Source organism: Cydia pomonella, chromosome 28 (genome assembly GCF_033807575.1).
Source record: "Cydia pomonella isolate Wapato2018A chromosome 28, ilCydPomo1, whole genome shotgun sequence".
NCBI classification, from domain to species: domain Eukaryota; kingdom Metazoa; phylum Arthropoda; class Insecta; order Lepidoptera; family Tortricidae; genus Cydia; species Cydia pomonella.
The window spans coordinates 9,655,597-9,677,929 of NC_084730.1; the positions used below are offsets into that span (position 1 = coordinate 9,655,597).

The window sequence follows — 22,333 nt, forward strand, 5'->3', positions numbered from 1 at the left end:
TATTTTGCTTGTTAGACTTAATAAATTATTTACTTGTAATGTACTTAATGTAAAATTACATATGAAACCGGACTGTAAATGTTAAGCCTTTTAGGATTTACTTTACATTAGACATTTCATATAAGTACCGTTAGTATGACAACCAAATTAGCTTGTATGGCCCAACAACTGTCCCCGACTGTACTTACCTAATAAAACAATTTCTACAAATAAATCGGCGAGACATCCAAAATTAATACCTTCCAATAATCTTACCGTAATATCAAACTAGTAAACAGTTAAGACGCTCCACTTTTGTCTTCGTTGCATCGTGCTTATTCTAAATCCTTACAAAACAGCGTAAGTCCAAAGCTAACTACAGTCACTTACGACTTTCTTTAAGTTACTAAGAAGGGTAATTGTCAAATACGCGTAAGTTCACAGCAAATGCGGGTTATATACGACATTGTTTAGTGTCACGATTATTTCTGTCTGGTTCCGAGAATGCACGAGAGGTGGCGGAGATGGCCGAACGGACTCGAAAGTTGTGGGCGGCGGGTTGCCAGCGTAGAGATAATTAGGGGAATTTGGTCAATGGTTAAAAAAATATTGTTATTGTTTGTTTAAGTTCCTTAGTTTTCGTTTAATTCAGATTTAATTATTAATTCCTTGTAATTTAGGTTATTGTTAGTTTAATTTAATCTATGGTTTAATGTTTAAAGTAATTTAATGTTTAGTAAACTTAATTATTTTGCAATTTTGTAAAGGCCAGAAGACTTTTGTTGTGTGCTACTTATAATGTATAATTAAATGAATAATTTAAAAATTAATTAATATTGCCCTTTTCTGTCTGAAATACAGGAAATCCTAGTTCAGGTATATGTAAACCACTTTTGTCTAATAACAATTCTTAGTCTTTAAGAATTACCACTGTACATAATATTTTTTTCAATAAATTATTTGTATTTGTATAATAAAAAGGGTTAAATTGTTAAACCTGATTTACATACATACTGAGATTCGCTAAGCGACAGGGACTATATTTATAAACGGAAAGCAGTATTGTATTGGTTTAACCTGTAAGTGATAATAAATAAATAAATAAAAACAATCAAATTCGGACATTGCTTATCTTGCTGTAAAAAAAGTTGCATTACATAGGGAAGTTATTTTAAATGCTTATTTTTTTGCGATGTTAAAAAAAATTTATACTGTTAAAAAACCTACAATGTTTTCATAATTGTGAATAAGTAAAAATGTTTCAAATAAATATTATTTCATAAAAGACTAAATATTAAGTTGTCCAAACATGGTTCTAAAAAATAACATCAGTAACATCTCTTCTTGACTATAGAGTCGATTATATTTATTTGTAGGCATCTTGTTCCATAAATACAAGAACAATTGCCATAAATCCCACAAAAAAATCCCCTCAATCCGAATTTCTCCGCTTGCAACACCTCGCAACTTTTCCCTCAGTTCGTTCTCAGCGTCCATCGCGGAGCCACGTCGCTCCGCCGCGGAACTTTACGAAACCGGTTATTATTTGAAAGTGCTAGGTGTGGCCTACCAGTGTTTTATAGTGTGTGTGTTGGATTTACTATTATCACAGGTAATTTATTTAAAAAAAGTTACTTTAATAAGTGTATAATAAGAAGAAGAAAACAAAAGTTCAGAAACTTAGTCGAGTAATTTTAAATCTTGAACGCGTCTTTCACTGAGCGTCAGTTTTTTTGTGTGGCAAACAAGTACACGGCTTATGTGACGGTACGAGGACCCCGTAGTATATAGATACATCCAAAAATATGGCGTACGGTGTTTCACTGTTTGAATAACCATTTAATCTTTCTTATATCTTGATTTCGATTGGTTTCCACGACAGGTTGATAAAAACACGTACACTCACCTACCTGCTTTTTTTTTAGCTGACCGCATCTATTGTTGCGTTTTGGGATCTGACCTGTGAAAAAAAAAACAAAGTTGACTATGACTGCGTCTAAGATACAGCCACGTTTGAAAAAAGAAATAAAACGAGTTCTGAGTCAACGCTTAGTCATTTTGATATATTGATATAAAGAAAGTAGTTCTCGAATATTAGTCTTTGTCAAACTATTTTTGTTACTACTCTTCTATTAATGGTTTGAAAAAGAAAAATATGCGGTTTAGTTTTAACACATTATTGTATGGTTAGGAAGAATAGAATCAGCGGTTTCCAAGTTTTTATCTCAAATATTAAGTGTGGGTAAACGAACTCGCATAAAAAATACATGCGGTGTGAATGTTCCCATGAATTGAAACACAAAAGCGAAAATAAAGAACGAAAGTTATAACGAAACGAGTTTTTATGATTCGCAATTGAATCGATATCGATATCGTAATGATTACGATATTCAAATGAAACAGCCGCTTATTGAAATAGATAGACACATTCATTGTACTGTTTATCGACACGATTCGGACTAAAGGCATTCAACCTTTCGAGGCTACATTGCAACAGTGACTCATAGTCTTGACTTGAATCTTGCGAAGGGAAAGTTACTTTTAAAGGCACTATAACGTTTAACTGAAGTGGTTGCTAAGTTATTGGCAGCTACACACTGGTTGTAAGCTAGTTTTAGCCAAACTAGTTTTAGTACCAAAACTCGGCTGGACCATTATATACATATAATCGTACAGTAGTTTTTTTTTTTTTTTTTTTGGAATTTTTATGTCAATTTCACTCAGAACAACGAGCTCTTTCAATCGTAATAGGAGAAAAAAAGAGTCCCAAGATTTTTATTTCCACCCCGTTAGCATTTTTATAGACTTTATATGACGGTTTCAATTTTTGAAGGACCGAAAAATTAATGGACTTATAATTTTTTCTCCTGTTCTGTGAAGGAGATCTTCATTTTGAGTAGAAATAACATAATTCGAATTTTAAAAAAAGTTGTGTATCACTTTAAATAAAATATGGCCCACGAACCGTCTGATATAATGGTAGACCTATAAAACGTGCACAGTGTATCGATATCCTGATTCCAGTATGATTCAAATAGGTATACCAGTCAGACTGGTTTCTAAGCATTAATTCGATACGCTTTTATATAAGATATACAATCAAACTTAATTCAAATGCAAAAATGCGTAATTAGCATTGTTTAGTCTCGCAACATTTTTGAAACGTTCTTAGAATAATTAATGTTCGTTACCACAATTCCGGGGATAATTTGAATTTTGCCTTGCAACATTTTTTGCGTTTTTTTTCTTTTTATAAAAACAAATGACAAATAGATTTCGTTAGTTAGCGTATTGTTAAGTTCTATTTTATAAATAGCTTTCGACATTTCTTCTGACCTGAGGGCCTACCGCGAAAATCGAAGTTCGTCAATTGCGGGATTTTTCTCTGTCACTTTAATTACGTCTTAGTGAGAGTAAAAGAGAAAAATCCCAGCAATTGACGAATTTCGGTTTTCGCGGTAGGCCCCCTGTAGCTACATTGATTTTGTGTAATTTTTGCAAAAATGTGAACGGTCGTCAGTGATCACTAAAAGGAATGAAATTTTCCGTTTTTAAAGTTTTTTTTTTCAATGTAGCTGCTAAGAATTTATTTTAGTAGTTGTACTCATAGCCATGTATCCTTTATGCCATCGTCTGTGATCTCAAAACTGAAATAAAGCGTAGCAATTCTTTTGTGCTGGGAATACCTACTCATAGGTAGATAGTTGTTATTTTTGCGATTCCTTTGTTTAAAATGCACACATAAGCTCGACGCCTCACAATGTCATTGTTTATGCACACATGATGCACTCGAAATATTTTTAACTGACTCCAAAAGCAAATGATGGTGTCTATCATCAATTTGTCTCCTATATCCTAAAACGCAAATAAATAAAATAAATAAATAAAATAAATATTATAGGACATTATTACACAAATTGACTAAGTCCCACAGTAAGCTCAATAAAATAATGATTTTATCATCTATATTATTCATGGTTATAGTTATAGATTTTAGAAGTAGGTACATAGTATTTACCTTGGTTGTGGTATAAATAAGTAGGTAGATACAGTAGGTAGATACAGGGCATGTTTTTAAGATTGTGTATTTTTTTACTATTTACGTGTGAATAACCAGTACCCCAGTGTAAATTTGATCGACATCATAACGTGACGAACGCGTTTGCGTTAAGTCTCATTTTGTATAGGATTTTGAGCTTCCAAAACGTCCCGCTTGGCGCGCTCTTTCTAAATCCAATACAAAATGAGACTAAACGCAAACGCGTACGTCACGTTTCGAAATCGAATTTATTTACACTAGGGGTACAGCTAGGTGAATTCGAGTTTAATGATTTGAGAACACAAAAACGTCAAAGAAAGTACAATCTGTTAATACTGTATCAATTAATATTGTAAAACCTGGAAAATTAATGAAACTTCCACCAAAAACAATACAATACAATACAAATACACTTTATTGCACACCTCAATACAGAAACAGTACAAATAATACAACACATAAAGAAGAGGTAAACAACAGGCGGTCTTATCGCTAAAAAGCGATCTCTTCCAGACAACCTTTATATTATAAAAACCTTTATATTATATTTGTAACCAATTAAGAAGAAGTTAAAGTTTTTTGTACTTTGTTGGTTAATCGAACGTCATTCAGTTTCCTATGGAGGTATATATGTTACACCTATTGTCCTTTCTGGATTTTTTTTCTAATAAAAACCCTACGAATAATATCCTTTTCTTCCGATTCTGTAAACATGGGTTTCTTAATTTCCTATCGGGGAAAATATTTATGCTCTTCAATTGTGAGGAATGTAAATCTCTTTGTGTACAGATACAGAGCATATTTGAGAAGCGGAAACATCTCTTTAGGGTTACCAGCTTCAAATATTTTGTTTACTTTTTTTCGTTATTAGTAGCCAATTTTTATTTTGATGTTATTTTTCGTAAAATTTCGATAAAATTTGGTGGATAAATAGAGTTTCTTGGTCTGTACATAATACATATGTTTTAAAAGTCCTCCAGTCAGTTACGAAAACGTATGGTATTTTCGTAACACTGCGCAAATGTAATTTTTTTTTGTCGTAAATTGGGATTTCATATTTATTGCTATTAGAATAAGAAGCTCTTCAAATCATCCAATTTTTTTCGAAATCTAACAAAAAAAAATCCGCCCAAATAATTTCTAGATTTGTATGACATACATATATCATGGTTGTACTTTATTATCTATGGTGTCATGTGTCACGCTACGTGTATGGTATTTGTTAGAAAGTGACATCCTCGATTTATTTATTTATACTTTATTGCACATAAAATTGTAAGAAAAAATAGCGGACTTAAGGCATTCTCCAGCAGTCAACCACTGGGCTTAAAAAAAACGTTTGTTTGTTAATTGACGACAAAATCTTGACCATCATAGGTCCGCTGTAACGTCCATTATAATTTTATCATTATCACTTAATTTTATGTTTAGTACTAAAATTTGTCCGACAAATCTGTCATTTCAGTAATAAATTGGTGCAAAAAGCATGATTGGGTTCCGTAAATTGTGCCTTTGCTTCAAATTTCTAAATTTAATTAAAATTCTAAAATTAGTCTATTGTGGTAGATATGTCCTTTATTTCTTTATTTAATAAGAATTTTTACATATGACTAAGTAAATATTTTTATATAACACTTATATAGGTATGTTCATATGTTGATATATTTTCCGGTTTAAAGTAGATGTTTGTAACACTTAAACAAGGTTGTGTTATAGTTTTCATATATATATATATATATATATATATATATATATATATATATATATATATATACTGTTGGATTTGGGGCACAATTACACAGTGGGGAGCAAAGTAAGGCAGGCACATTATACGGTAGTAAATTAATAAATTGAACTGTCAATTAATATCTGGGATATTAAAACACTATGAAACGAGATTAAAGGCATAAAATACCCATTGCACTCTCCCAAAGTAATTAAATATTTATTGAATACTCGCTCAATTAATTTGGGACAATTTACGAAATTAGTAATTAAGCAAAACCACTGAATTCAGTTGAAAGCAGTTTATTACGTTAAAACGGTGGATTTATATTGCTATAGAATTCAAACAGGCCAATTTAACTGTGATCCCAACGTCAAAGAGGTAACTTTAATGAGGTATTAATTTATTTTAAATTTGACGTTTCCCATAACTCCAAAATTAGTGGTACAGTCACGTCTGAAAATATCGATACGAAAAATGTGCCAATAATATGTATACACTACCTTAATATATGGACAATAAAGTCGTGTGATATTTTTGGCACTTTTCATATCGATATTTTCAGACGTGATCGTATCACCGTACTACTTTTGAGGTTATGAAATTTCTAATCTGAACAAAAACAGGGTATAGCATAAAACTCGATTTTAGCTCAAGCAATAGAAATTAAAAAATACAGCTTCGTCAAGAAGATTTTATAGCTCATATAATAAACTGAAATTCCTTTATATCCGAGTATCTCGACACATGGCAACCCCGTGACGATAATCTTACAATTTAATCTTCTTGTTGTCGCGCCGCCGGAAAAACGTAACTTAATGAATTCTTGTGTGGAAAACGGGTTCGTATCTCATGAGCATCTTATCTTTTGAATAGGTTACAAAAGGATTGTAGAAAACGACGTTTGTGATTCAAATTGTAATAGATAAAAATGCTGTTAAGAAACTGAATATATAATAAACTTGTATTGTATAGTCACAGACTTCAATTATTGAGCAATTTAGGGCTCACTTTACATTGGACATTTCATACCGTTAGTATTGACATCCAAATAAGCTTGTACTAAAGTTAACAATTAAAATCCGTGACGTGAATAAAAAAACCGGCCAAGAGCATGTCGGGCCACGCTCAGTGTAGGGTTGCGTAGTTACTCTTCCGTCACAATAAGCTAAACTGGAGCTTAAAGTATAGTAAATTGTTAACCAAGGGATGAAACGGTACTTTTCACCCGAGTTAAACAAATAGGCAAATTTGCATAATCAGTACCTAATTAAAGTACCTAAGTCTTTTTACTATGAAGGGAAAACTTTTTGCGATAACTCAAAAACAGCTAAACTGATCATGTCCGCTATAGTTTTCATTTAATATCTTTCTTAAGCTCTACTTCCACGATTTTTTTCATATTTTTTGGACCTATGGTTCAAAAGTTAGAGGGGGGGACCATTTTTTTTTTCTTTCGGAGCGATTATCTTCGAATATATTCACTTTATCAAAAAATGTTTCGTGAAAACCCCTATTAGTTTTGAAAGACCTTTCCAACAATACCCCACACTCTAGGGTTGAAGAGAAAAAAAAAAATCACCCCCACTTTACGTGTAGGGGAGGTACCCTAAAAAAAAAAATTTTTAGATTTTATTGTACGACTTTGTCGGATTTATATATCCATGCCAAATTTCAGCTTTCTAGCACTAACGACCACGGAGCAAAGCCTCGGACAGACAGACAGACAGACGGACATGGCGAAACTATAAAATATATTAAATTTGTAGTTAGAATTACTCTTGATGTGTTTAGCATTATCCGACTGAAACCGAAACTTTGTATACAGACGTGTTAAAATAATTGAAAAAAAATTCGGTGGCCTTTCTTTTCAGACATAACGAACAATGAAACACCTATATTCGTGTAAGTGGCTTAAAAACCTCACGCTTATAATCAAGAAAGACTAATAAGACTTATTAGAATTCACTTATCATTATAGAATACTAGCTGAACGCGATACGAATGTACAGTCAACCAATTTGAATCCTAGGCCACTATAGAACCTTGTCGCTTTAACTAGTCTATACATGACATGCATCACTCAATAAGCACTGTCGTAGAAGTCATTATGACATGGTTCTATAGTGGCCTAGGAATCAAATTGGTTGACCGTACATAATTGTAAGTTTCGGCGCGGCCGAAAGGTTCGGCAGTTTTTCGGTCAAAACCGAACCTTCGCCGAAACTTGATTTTTACGCCGAAACTTGCCGAACACCGACACTTCGGTCGGACACTAATGTTTAGTATTTTGATACTTATGGCAGGTTGTCACGTTGTCAGTACTTCCGAGGATGTACTGTGCTGAGGGTGAGAAACTTAACCACTGTCAAAACAATGATTCTTTGCATACCTACATGGCATAAACAGCAATAAACTCGTTGCAAGCGTTTATTTATAGGCTGTCGATGTTGTTCCCGTGGTCTCTGTTAAGTATATTTATGTATTATTAAAGTTAATAATACATGATTAAGTCCCGTTTTTTACTGAATAATATGTTAATATGTAAAAATCGTGACATATTAAATCAGTGTACAGTCAGCTGCAAAAATATGTATCGAGAGAATCGTCTCATAAATATGGTACTACGCTCTTATTGGTTCCGTAGCCAAATGGCAAAAAACGGAACCCTTATGGATTCGTCCTGTCTGTCTGTCTGTCCGTCCGTATGTCACAGCCACTTTTTTCCGAAACTATAAGAACTATACTGTATATGTATACATATATAACTTAAGAAAGAACTTAAGGGATAAGTCCGCCTTTGTTGTATTTAATTTACGCTGTAACTGTATTTTTCGTGTTTTTATTTCTATGTACAATAAAGTATATACATACATACATACATAACTTTCATCAAACCCATACGTGTGGGGTATCTATGGATAGGTCTTTAAAAATTATATTGAGGTTTCTAATATCATATTTTTCTAAACTGAATAGTTTGCGCGAGAGACACTTCCAAAGTGGTAAAATGTGCCCCCCCCCCCCCCCGCTGTAACTTCTAAAATAACAGAATGATAAAACAAAAAAAATATGATGTACATTACCACGCAAACTTCCACCGAAAATTGGCTTGAACGAGATCTAGTAAGTAGTTTTTTTAATACGTCATAAATGGTACGGAACCCTTCATGGGCGAGTCCGACTCGCACTTGGCCGCTTTTTGTTACAATAAAGAGTTTACTACTAGTACTACTATAATCATTTTTAGATAACTTACATTGACTTGGGCTACTGTGTACTCATTAATAGATTTGGTGTTATTGCTCAATCCATCTTTTTGTAAAATTATGTATTCATAAAAAGCTGGTTTACTATTTTATTTTCAATATATAGGTGTACCTGCATATTGTAACTAGGCAACACACTTTCTTATAAAAAAAATAATGTAATACTTGTAATAAGCAATGTGTTAATAGACCTTGAGTGCCCTACCTTAATAATAATATGTTTTAATCTAAAGTAGCTAGTCTAGGAGCAGTAAGCGGAAAATATTAAATTAAGATATCAACTTAAGTATGTTACCTACTTCACCTACTTGACTCTTTTAGTTGCGTAGTCTAGAATTGTAAACAATGAGTAGTGCTATCTCGCCAACAAACTGTGTAAGTGTGATTATGTAGGTGCCTTTGAAAAATGAATGAAAAAAAAGAAACTCCTCAGCGGTAAAATGTGAAAACCTAGCACCTTAATAATATATTTAAAGCTTCTGCTTTTACCTTTTTCCTTAACTTTCCTTCCAAACAATGAACTCAAACCCGAGCGAAGGTACTTTATGACAGTTGAAATTAATGGTGTTGAAGCATTATTACTATAAAAAAGACTTTATTTTTACAAAAAGCGACGTCGGATAAGACATTTTAAGACTGGACTTTATGACAGCATTTCATGGGAAAGTTCGGAAGTATTAAACCAACTTTTATCAATATTTATTTTCGGGTCATATTACCGTAGTAAATGTTTTTTACTGCCTTATACAAGTATTTTCATATCTCTTAAAATGGAAATTATTAAGCATTATTGTTGACTGTTGTATTGTACAGGAAGTACGTACTTATTTTATATTTTATTGCGAAAACAAAATGAAATGTTCAAACCGCACTTGTATTAATATATGTAAATTGGACGAGAAAAGAATTTTAAACATCTCGTGCTCAATTTGATTAAGTACTTTTTAATAATTATAGCAATAGTTTTTTTAAACCAAATATTTACAGATTGTAATTCACCGAAAGTAAATAAAATTCAGCTCTTTAAACATCATCAAAATGTAAATGAAAATGGGTAAAGTTATTTTTTTTTTAAGCGAGAATTACTTTGTTTCAATTAAAATAATTATATAAAATAAAACAGTTCAAATATTCTCGAACTGGGAATAATAAATAATATTTTGTAAATTTATATCTTATCATTATTTTTAAAAAAATTAGGGGGATTGTGAATCGAACTCTGGCAACACTTTTTAAAAGTCGCCATTTTGAATTTCGCATTCAAGGTCAATTCCATTTGCATTCCACCATTTGGTCGTATACCGTTGGTCGGTATGTAACGGTTTGAAGACACGCAAATAACTTCCGGCCTCTTAAAGTTATTACCTCTTTCCTTAATGGAAATCGATCGGTAAAAAGGAAAGTTTATTTTGAGTCTTAGTACATATAAGTTTATACTTTGATGCCAGAAAGGATGCTTGTAAAAATTGTCTAAACCTTGCTTAGGATTTAGGGAAACTGTTTCTTGCCCGTTGCCAATGTTGCCATGGTTACGTTACCCTGGGTCACTCTTTAATACCTGTTTTGAAGGCATTTGGATTCACCAAATACGCTTTATGTGACAAACTCCTATCTATAATTTTTTTTCTATTTATTTAGAAAAAAACAGTCATAAACAATCTTTGATCAAAAAATATAGACAAAAGAAAAGGCCTATAGTTTCATATGTAGAAATAAAATATAATAGTAGGTATCACAGAATAGTACTATCGTATAGAAAAGAAACATCCTACAAGACCTAAGTTTGACAGCGATTTAGGGACGAATCGTGTTATCCCTTTCTAATGCATGGCACTATCCCTTTCGGCTATTTAGGGTTGTCAAAATTCAAGTTTTTATCTTATCTGTGGTCGTGCACGCAATGGACGTCAAGTTGTGCCAACCCTAATAATTGCTCGGAGCAATGCTGAGCCGAACGAAGGCGAGAATGCCCGTAAGGTTCAGTCCCCCCCCCCCCCCCACCCCGAAAGTATTCTAATTTTTGCCACGTTGAGCGCAATCATCACATCTTCCTCTAATACAGACAGAACAAATACCTAAAGTAATCTGTCTTCTAAATGTCAGGGTCATTTTTACATATGTACAACAGGAATTTTGGAATCAGATCAGATCAACTCAAATCGTTTATTTCAGATAAACACATAATTTAATAATTACACATACATACATACAATGTGTTTGTACACGTATAGTGGAGCCGTTAATCACGTATAGAACAATGAATTTTACCGACAGATCATCCCCCCATACCTATGTTTTTTCTCAACCATTTTAAAAGTGCACCCCTTCAAAGTTTTATGGCGCTAATCAGTACTGCCCTTGGTAAATGTACCATTATCGGTTCATTTACCTATCACACATTTAAAAAAAACCATTCGATAGCCATTAGATAGTGTTGTGTTCCTGCCGGTGAGTAAGGTTGTCAGAGCTCAACGAGGGGCGGCAGGGTGTTAGGGTCGGCAACGCGCATGTAACTCCTCTGGTGTTGCAGGCGTACATAGGCTACGGATACTGCTTACCATCAGGCGGGCCGTATGCTTGTTTGCCACCGACGTAGTATAAAAAAAAAGCTTATGAATTAGGCCATAAATTCTAAACATAAATGTTACTTAGGATTTTCCTTTCCACAATTACTCGAGAATGAATAACAAAGATAAAAATTGTTTTCAAAACTTTACGAAAACGAAGTCATTGACCTGTACATGTTTATTGTTAAATGATAGTACAGGATATCAGCTAAAAGTTGACATCAAAATGATAGCCCTAGTTAAAACACTTCACTTTACCTTCATTATTTTTTAGATCTGCGATAGGTAAATGGGCAGATAATGGTACATTAACCAAGTACAGTAGTGTATGGCACCATAAAAGTTTGAAAGGGTGCAGTTTTAAAATGGTTGTGAAAGAATATAGGTATGGGGGTGATTTCTGAGTTGTCGTCTTTTTCGATAAAATTCGTCGTACTATACGTGGTTAACGGCTCCACTATACGTGGACAAACACATTGTACGGTCACGTCTGAAAATATCGATACGAAAAAAGAGCCAAAAATATGTATACACGACTTTATTGTCCATATATTAAGGTAGTGTATACATATTTTTGGCATATTTTTCGTATCGATATTTTCAGATGTGACTGTATAACCACGCCTAATTTCCGGAGGGGTAGGCGGAGACCACGGATTTCCACTTGCTACGATCCTGACATACCTCTTTCGCTCCCTTCATTTTCATAACATTCCTCATACACGCTCGTCGGTTTAGGGTGCTCTTAACCTGGCAAAGGCTTCCAGATTTCCCGATTAAATAATGAACTTAGATAATTTTAGCTTGTCAAAAAACTTTGTCAGTAGAAAAAGGCGCGAAATTCAAATTGTCTATGGAAAAATAAGATAACCCTTCGCGCCAATTAGTTTTAAATTTGCCGCTTTTTTTCTACTAACGAAAATGCTTGACAGACTGTAGCTTACGAATTAAATTAAAAATAGTGAGTGTGCATGCGTGCCTGCAAGTGTGCGCTCTCGCAATTTTGCACTTCGCACTGCGTGTGAGTCTAAAATAAATAAATGTATATACCTTTGTTAAAGAAGTATTTTACAACAATTATTGCTTTAAATCAACTTTAAATTGTGAAGGTGAACTCAATGTAGATGAAAAAAAATTGTAGTTTAAGATTTCAATATTGATTGACCAAACGCTAAATTAAACGAATAAAAAATTTCAACTTTACGATTATACTCGTAAGTTATAACACCAATAAAACAAATCTTTCCAATAGTCTACAAAATTCTTCAATTTCAACGGAAATTGCTACACGAGCGGAGTAAACTAATTTAACAATTTTTCCATTTATTCGCACCTTTAAATTGAACTTTCGGCCAATTTGCCCGGGAATCCAGCGAAAGAAACAAAAGAGAAATAAAAATCTAAGTTACCTTGAAAAACTCCCTTCAAAGTTTTCCTTACGTTCTAATTTGAACTTTGTGGGGTAATATTAAAGTTGCCTTTCCTTTGAAGAGTTTTTCAGTGTTGCTAGTCTTTTGAAAATGTTTCCCCATATCCTACGCAGAGTGACTGATGTTTTCTTAGGGTTCCTGGATTCTTTTAGATGAAAATGAATATTCATCAATCGAAAATGGTAAAATAACTGGATCTTAATTTTATGAAATCGGGTTCAGTTGTACAGAAAAACGATTCGTTATAAAATACCTACAATAATGAGTTGAGTGTTATTATAGTAAATATTTTTTAATTTGCGAAAAATAATTAGAATTTGATCATGATTATAAAGTATGGGGCCTGGGTCAAAATTATTTTCGTTGTTTTGTTTCTGACAGGCGTGTATCTCCATCTTTTATTTAAAAAAAAATCGAGTCCTATTGCATGTTTTTCTAGCTGTAGATGATATTTTTCTTGAGAAAAATTAGAAGTTAAATTTCATCTCATACAAAAAGCTCCACTCTGTCTTTTTTGTCGCAAAGATGAAAATAATTTTGACCCGCCTACCGCGAAAATCGAAACTTAGTTATCTTTCTCTCTATAAGTAGCTCGAATATTCAAGAGTAATAGAGAGGCAGTCAATGAAACTTAGACTGAGGTAGACCCTTTGGATCGTCGTTTGCTAGGTTGCTACTGAACCCATGAGGAAAACCGATTCACGCTCAGCCGCCGCAACATATTTTCCCGCTCAGTTCACTCTATTTCTTCGAATGTTTTTTTCTTTTCCACGAGGTGGCAAAGATAAGATTCAGCCTTGGAAATAGCGGTCTTTTATTTTTTATTTATAAAAACGTTGCTCTTTGAGCGTACGGGGTTGCTTTTGCAATGTTAAAGAATTGTTGGAAAACTTTGAAAAGATAAAAAGATTTTTTTAAATATGCAACGGTGTATTTTTATCGAGATTTTAAAGCACATAGTCCGGAGGAAATATAAATACTAAATTAATATGTATCTGTTGCGCTTGGAGTCCGCAATCCGCATATCGACAGTGACATTGAAACATCAGTTTTCATTTCGAATTATTTTATATTGGAATAAATAAATATTGGTCATTCTTACATAAATTGACTACGACGCACAGTAACCTAAGAAGGCTTGTTTTGTTTGTACCTACACATACAACGATATATTCAATATATAAATACTTAAATACATAGAAAACACCCATGACTTAGGAACAAATATCTGTGCTCATCACACAAATTAATGCCCTTACCAGGATTCGAACCCATGACCACCGGCTTAATTCATAGGTAATGTGTATATAAAATAAAATTTGTTTATTAAATAGGGATTGTGTTTTCGAATATCACTTACGGCTGTTATGCCTGCTGAGGCAGTAAAAAATAAATATTATAAGGATAATCTTAACAAATCGACTTATACAAATACATAGAAAACATTCATAACTGGAACACACAAATAAATGTAGTACCGACTAGGCTAGGAGGGCGGTGGTAAAATTCCCTCACAGCATTGAATTAATTTGAAAAACTTTTATTGCAAACAAAAACACAGAGTAACCGCCATGAAAATATAACGAACATGAATATTCGAATTTCGAACGAAAACACGGTTTATCATAAGAGTATTTTTTATGATATGGAAGAAAATAAATATGTTCCGAGCAATTTATTCGAAAATCCCGGAATAACGTGTTTTCTTTTAGTTAAAAGACGCATTTCAATAGGTTTGAGGAATGGGGATAGGTATGTTTGTTACCTTGAATGGATCTAATGAAGGTAAAGTATGGGTATTATACGATATACGTCTCTTTCACAAAATACTAATTAGAAAAAGTGGGTATATATCGTGTTTATATATTATGACTGTCGCCCGCGGTATTTCAGGACCAATATGACCTTCAAACTTTAAGTAAAAAGCGTAATCTCTTAAAGGCCGGCAACGCATTTGTAACCCCTGTCATGTTGCAGGTGTTTATGGTCGATCAGGTGATTCGTCTGATCGTTTTTCTCCTATATAATAAAATAATAGTATGACTACTTTTAGGATCTTAGTTATCCGTGAATAATGTTTGCCGAAAATGTGTCTGAAAGATGTTTTCACCTTATTTATTGGTTCGGAATAATCGTAACAAAGGTCATTGTGCAGACATAAACAACTCATGTACAACGTAATACGAGACTTACATTATATACAAAAAGCAATAACAATACTTTTATGTCTCTATAAATATTATTATGAGTCCCTACCTACTTGTAAGCAATTTTGCCAGACATAATAATATGCTGAAGATTATCTGCGTTTGTTCGTTTATTATTATAATTACAGGTTCTTACTTTGTGCTTTTAGGGCTTGTGCACAAATCACGCGATAGGGGGGGGGGCTCACGAAAATCACGTCAGTTAAATTTTGGGGGGGGGGGGGGATAAGGAGACCTCACGTGTATTTTTTTACAGTGAACGAAACAAAGAAAACATGTCTGCCAATGAGTAGATACTTTTTCTCGGTTTCGTTAAATAAATCACTTCGCAGTATTAGCACTTCAAAATAGCGAGACTATTTTACGAAATTTTGGAGCGCGCTTTTATACATAAGATAAGTATAACACACTAAGTTTTAAGTACCATGTATCCGTAAGCTACGTTGACAGCTTATCTTCAGGTGGACTACATGCTTCTTCGCCATCTCGGCATCGTGTATTGATAAAATAATAATAACAGTGACAGGGTGAAAAAAAAATGTTGAATAAAGTTAAGTTAATATTGTTTAATGCACCAATAACAATACATTCTACATGTATATATAGTTATACACATAACTAGGTAACAAACAACAGGCGGTAAAAGCGATATCTGCCGGAGAACCTTTAGGTAGCGGGAAATGTAGAACTAAAATTAATAAAAGTCAAAAGGTAAAGAAACACACATTTGCCTGTAATAAAAAACGCACCAGGCATATATATTATATGTACATACCAACCTAGTTCTTTTATTATTCATGTTTGCAATAAAGAACATTTAAATGTATAATAATATTAATCTAAGATATTAGGGCCTCAAAGAGTTAGAAAGCCACTTATAACCAATCCGGCCTAAAAAACCACCTCGGCGTGAAGATATACATCAATTACGAAATCTTACATAAACATTACACACAACACAGCGCTTTCCATACTATTGTTTTACCCGATTGTGGGAGTTTATTTGACGCTGGCAACTTTATTGACAGTAATTGAATGTGTTTTATTGTCTTTGGTCCGCGATAGAACTCAGAACTTTAGAGGATGATTTATGTGATAAAAAACTTACATACCTATCCAGTATAATAACATTTCGGCATAAATTTTATATAAATCTATAATTCCGTTTTACAGTGATTTAATAGTAGAGTCTGGCAGTGTAGGTCTTCTTTACTTATTGTAGTTCTATGATTATACCTTACCACGTGGGAGTATTTTTTGCGCTAGTAATACATTGTTGACATTTCAAACAAGATGGCGTTCTTGCAGGGATTTATTAATTATTTCCCGGTTCGTTTACCAACGTTAATTACAGAGTTCGTGGATTACGTTTTAATAAATGCTTTTCGTAAATGTTTTAATAAACGTTTACGTTTTAATAAACATTCATTATGGATTGTATTTACCTAATGTAAGGGAGTTTCGAATTAATTTTAATTTTAACCACTTAAAATAATTAAAACGCGGAAGTTTGTATGTGACCTAAATACGTAGGTACCATCGCATCATTTGAACCCCTTGGGGCTATCGGAATAATGAAAAAACCGGCCAAGTGCGAGTCGGACTCGCACAGGAAGGGTTCCTTACCATTATCTATAATAACGGTCACCCATCCAAGTACTGACCCCGCCCGACGTTGCTTAACTTCGGTGATTGGATGAGAACCTCGAGATTGGAAGAAATATTTATTTTATTCTGTTTTTAGTATTTGTTGTTATAGCGGCAACAAAAATACATTATCTGTAGAAATTTAAACTGGCTAACTATCATGGTTCATGAGATACAGCCTGGTGACAGACGGACGGACGGACGGACGGACAGCGGAGTCTCAGTAATAGGGTCCCGTTTGACCCTTTGGGTACGGAACCCTAAAAACATTGATGAAATGGCTTAAAGGTACATAAGTAATTAAAATGCACGAAATAAAATTAATTTAAACGGATTATATCGCGAATAATGAATTAAAAAAACAACATCCCGACGTTTCCAACCCTTTACAGCGTTAGTTTTATTTTTATTTTTATGTAGCAAAAGGTGCAATTTAAAAAAAAAATACGTAATAACACGAGCTGCCATACAAATTTAAATTTTTGGGCCTTAATCGCCCTTTTTTGACAAAGTTTCATCTATGTTTCATCAATGAAGTTGCGTCCGGTGCTGCCATAGTAAAACGGAAAATAAAATGGGTAAATCAAGAGCGTTAATTAATAACGAATTTTTAGCTTTATTGTACCGTATCGACGCCGGAGGCCATTAGCGGCGGCGCCGCAGTAGGGATGCCAACAGTTAAAAATTTAATTATTGATTTATAATGTATTAATTTACAACTTAATTAAATACAACATTATCCATAAAACTTACAATTCCAATGTTGAATGTTGACAAATATCTGGTAGACATGTGTGCCTAATTCACGTCATATGTTGAAAGATTTGTACGCCAGAATTATCTGTTAGACAAATCCGTGAGACAGATAACCCAAACAAATTTTAACTGATATATTTTTGATGACCGTTTATAAGCGTGATGGTTACTAATTCCATTTTCTTTTACAGGTAATAATCATCTTATCAACCATCTATATCTGGCTCCGGGCGTTTGAAAAAAGGTAAAAAATTGAACTGGAAGATTACTAAGTTTTGACGATAATTTGAAGGAGTAATCAGGCTTAGCCATGTCTTCTTCTTCAAGTGCCATCTCCGTGCAGGAGGTCGGCGACCATATGTCTATGTTCAGTCTTCTCTATGATCTTCACTTTTAACCAGTCTCTAATATTTTTAGTCCATGATGCGCGTCTTCTACCACGGCCACGTTTTAATGTGCCAAAAGGGATTTTCAAAAATTACAAAGTTCCCATGAAATGTTCTCGATATTTTTTCAGTACCTTTTTACAGTTAGCTTTCATTTCTAAGACATTTGAAATAGACGCCTAAGGGTGACGTAAATATTAAATGAAACAGTCGTCAACACACATACACATATACATAATACAAGATCAGTGGCTGTGCAAAAATATGAAATACCCCGCGTTACCAACTATTATGGAGATAGAACATTAAGAAAAAGATTGCCGTATTTTTTAAATAGTCTGCCTGAAAATATCAGACTTGAGCCCAATAAAATTAAATTTAAAAAAGCACTAAAGCTGCACCTAATGGAAACACTTGGGTGACAATTGTATGCCTGTGCCTGCAAATGTCACTCAAGTGAAGAGAGTTATATTCATGGTGTAAGTTTTAATTAATAATATGTTACGTTGACTATGTACTTAAGAACTTATAACAGAGACTCGCGCCTGCAGTCAAACTGTGTAAACAGTTTTGCAGGAAACTGTACTAGATTATAAGTTTATTCCATGAAATAATAATAAAATAATAATAATAATAATAAATCCGCAGGGCAGCTTGTGGCGAGCTGTTGGGGAGTAACGACCCCACGGACCCGAGTACTCCCGAGAGTCGGTCAGGGTCTCCGTCGCCGACGTGTCTTCTTCGGTCGGAGTGGACCCCAAGGGGACCCGCAGGACTCTCAGCTCTGGCTTGCCTTCATTGGCCGTCCAGAGAGGAGTCGTTAGAGCTAAATGCTCCAGGGGTGGAAGTGAAAACTTGCATAAGACGCGAGTTGGCACAGTGGTTGTTATCAGCCACTGGGTAGAAAGCGGCGTACACCTCTCGACACCCCTGAGCCGCTCACACCGGTGTTGCTCCTGGTCGTCTTCACGACGGCATTTTCAGGGGCCCATCTAGTGGGCGGCGAGTCACCGCCTGCCTCGATAACTAGTGAAAACATTGTTATGGCAGGTGTCCGGACGTCTTTGCAATAACCCAGTCTCATTATCCTCCCAAACTTCAATCCATAGACCGTTATACTGTTCACTTTTACTACAATAGTCCCAATGCCTGCTGCGACCGGTTCATGGGTGTCTATTGTTGCGCCTGTAAACGGGTTCCAGCAGGCGTTCTACATGACATTAAAGCTCTCCAAGGGGCCTCTACGTGTTGGATCTATATCCCCACGCAAGCCTATCAAAAGACCGGGATTTATAGACCCGTGAAATCCAAGGAGATATAATAATAACAGTTAAAAACATTGAGTAATAAAAATAATTCATAATCTTAACGGGAACTTTCTAAGTGGAAACTTGCATGAGAATTTTCACATAAAGGTTCGCAAAAATTTCGGAAATTTTTCTGCAACATGCACATTGCTAATCAGGCATATTCAGAAGTGGGATTAAAATTCAGACAACCACTTACCATCAGGCGGGCTGTATGCTTGTTTTCCACCGACATGGTATCAATAAAACCGTATTTAGTAACGGCACCAATGGAAATTTTGCGTATCGTGTGGAATCGCGAAGCGTAGGCTCGGGATAATATTTTATAAAATCAGTGTACGCACGCCGTAAATAAGTCATTTTGGGTGTGGCAACCCTAGACCGCTTAGTCTATGATAAATGGCGGGAACAGAGAAAGAAAACAAATTTAAAGACCCCCGTAGTTTGTACAAAGTCGTTCTTTTGCTTCCCGTGAATACGTTGGAGTTTTTATACGGAACATTACTATGGATTTTTAGGTAAAAGCACAGATCGACACAAGTTGCGAATTACCTATTCGCACGTGTATCGTACAACGTTTTACAGTACATATATGGCTCTTAAATTTTCGATATGCACGGAAAGTGCGGGCGGGAAAGTAGCACCATATGTATGTAAATACCTTTTTTTAAGTTTTTAATTATAATCTTTAAAATACCTAGATATAGCGGGAATGTTTTTCGTCGACAGGTTTATTCAGTAAATTACGTGTGTAAATATAGCTGTTTTTTTTTCTGTTCGCGGCTATAGGTAGGTATTATTATACAGATTTGTGTAGAATTATTTCACACTTGTACCAATACACTTATTTATACATGTTTGTTCAGTTTTAGAGCAGTTAACTGAATCGGCTGTCGATGGAAAAATTAACCCGCTTTATATTTATAGTACATTGTAAAATATTGGAAGCGAGGGTGATAATTCCCGACAGCCGCAGGCAGGTCTAAAGGAGGTTTAAAGACCCGAGTTTGCAATATGTACCCCCGGAGTTATATACACTAAATTTGAAGGTAAATCATTTTTATACGGTGACATTTCAAACGTTCGTCCGCCATATTGTCATGGTTTGACAGGTTAGGCATCGAAGGCACAGGCCAATCTGGGGTTCAGCCACCATTGAAAATTGTGTAATTTTTTTTAAATGGCTATTAAATTAATGAAATTAAATCTTTTTAAACATAAACAAAAATATTAAAGTTGACACGTCAGTATTTTAAAGGTAAACCTACATGGTTCGTATGAATTTGTGACAGAATAAAATAAAAATCGCATACGACGCAAAAACTAATGTCTGTCTGTGACATCGTAGCTCTCAAATGGATGAATCGATTCCAATGCGGTTTTCTTATGTAAAAGCGAGTTTCCTTGCAGTGTTCTTAGCTATGATTATAAAAAAAAAACGATCCGGCTGTTTGAAGACGATGCGGCTGCTTTTTTCCGAAACTATAAGTATTAATAGAATTATACTATTGAAACATGGTAAGTAGATGTATAATGTGAACCGCATTAAGATTTTCACATAAAAATAGAAAAAAAAAAACAATATATTTTGGGGGTTCCCCATACTTAGAACTGAAACTCAAAATTTTTTTTTCATTATACCCATACGTGGGGGGTTTCTATGGATAGGTCTTCAAAAATTATATTGAGGTTTTTTAATATATATTTTTTCTAAACTGAATAGTTTGCGCGACAGACACTTCCAAAGTGGTAAAATGTGTCCCCCCCCCACCCCTCGTAACTTCTAAAATAACAGAATGATAAAACTTAAAAAAAATATATGATGTAAATTACCATCCAAACTTCCACCGAAAATTGGTTTGAACGAGATCTAGTAAGTAGTTTTTTTTAATGCGTCATAAATGGTACGGAACCCTTCATGAGCGAGTCCGACTTGCACTTGGCCACTTTTTTAACATTAGTTGCGTAGGGGATTTATTAAATTTTAAATTGAATATTTATAACAATCCGCATATTACTACAAAATACCTAAAACGTATGCACGAATGCCTGAATCTGACCTACCACTTCCAAAACGTCTTAAATACCTTTACATCTCTATTACCGATCCACAGTTTCAACTCAAAAGGTTACAGTTAGCATAATTAGGAGCACAAAGGAGTTTCTCTGAAATTAACGTCTAACTTACTACAAAAGACGTAACGCATCGTTGTTGCTCTTATTACTATGTGCTGGCGAGCTATCGTCTCAACAAATCTTAATAATAACATTTTAATCATTTTAATAATAATTTCCGTGCGACACAAATGTTTTCAATGTATCAAAACTGGTCACTTACTAATTTTTTTTTTTAATGAAAAATGATTTATTTTGGTATCCAAATTGCAGCTTATTACACAGTAGAAAAGTATTACATTTTTAGGAGCATTCTATTGTTAGAAAGCCTAGGAATAGTGTCCTGAGCCCTGAACTAGGTAAACCTGTCTTAAGTATAGGGATCAGGGAACCACCGCTATTTTTAGAAATGCAGCAAAGGTTAGTTTTTTAAATTAATTTTATATCGAAGATTGTTTGACATGTTATTCCATAACGAAGAGTTTCAATGGGAGCTCACGTCTTTGAGTTGCGTCGGTGCTTCCAACGCGTACTTCCGTTAAACTACTCGTTATGGAGGGAAACGTGTCCAAACCGCGAACAACGAAATTCGCTAATTTCGGCATTCCACGCGCCTATGGAGTTAACATTACTGAAAATATTTTGACATTTTTTTGTTGTATATCACCCACAGCTATGCCCCTACGTTTTTTTTCGTCATTTAATTATTATAAGAGTTAGGAGCATTTAAACATTTGTATGAAATCTGTTTTTCGTTCCTAATTTTTATGATAATCAAAAAGTCTAACGTAGGGGCATAGATATGATTATTATACATCAAATTATGTACAAAAACAGAATAAAAATATCCAGAGAGGAAAATGGGGACTACATTTAAATAATAAATAAATAAATATTATAGGACA

General features: G+C 34.2%; 1 protein-coding gene across 7 annotated transcripts in view; it reads left to right on the plus strand.

Annotated features, from left to right (window-relative positions):
- Window positions 1-1,438: 1,438 nt before the first annotated feature.
- LOC133532972 (fasciclin-3) overlaps window positions 1,439-22,333 on the plus strand; it is a 250,109-nt gene continuing 229,214 nt past the window's right edge. For 6 of the 7 annotated variants that reach the window (XM_061871865.1, XM_061871868.1, XM_061871869.1 and 3 more), the window contains exon 1: window positions 1,440-1,591. The gene's annotated coding sequence lies outside the window, so the exon portion shown is untranslated. Of the gene's footprint in view, window positions 1,592-22,333 lie in introns of all 7 variants that reach the window. The other variant, XM_061871864.1, reaches the window with a different exon arrangement.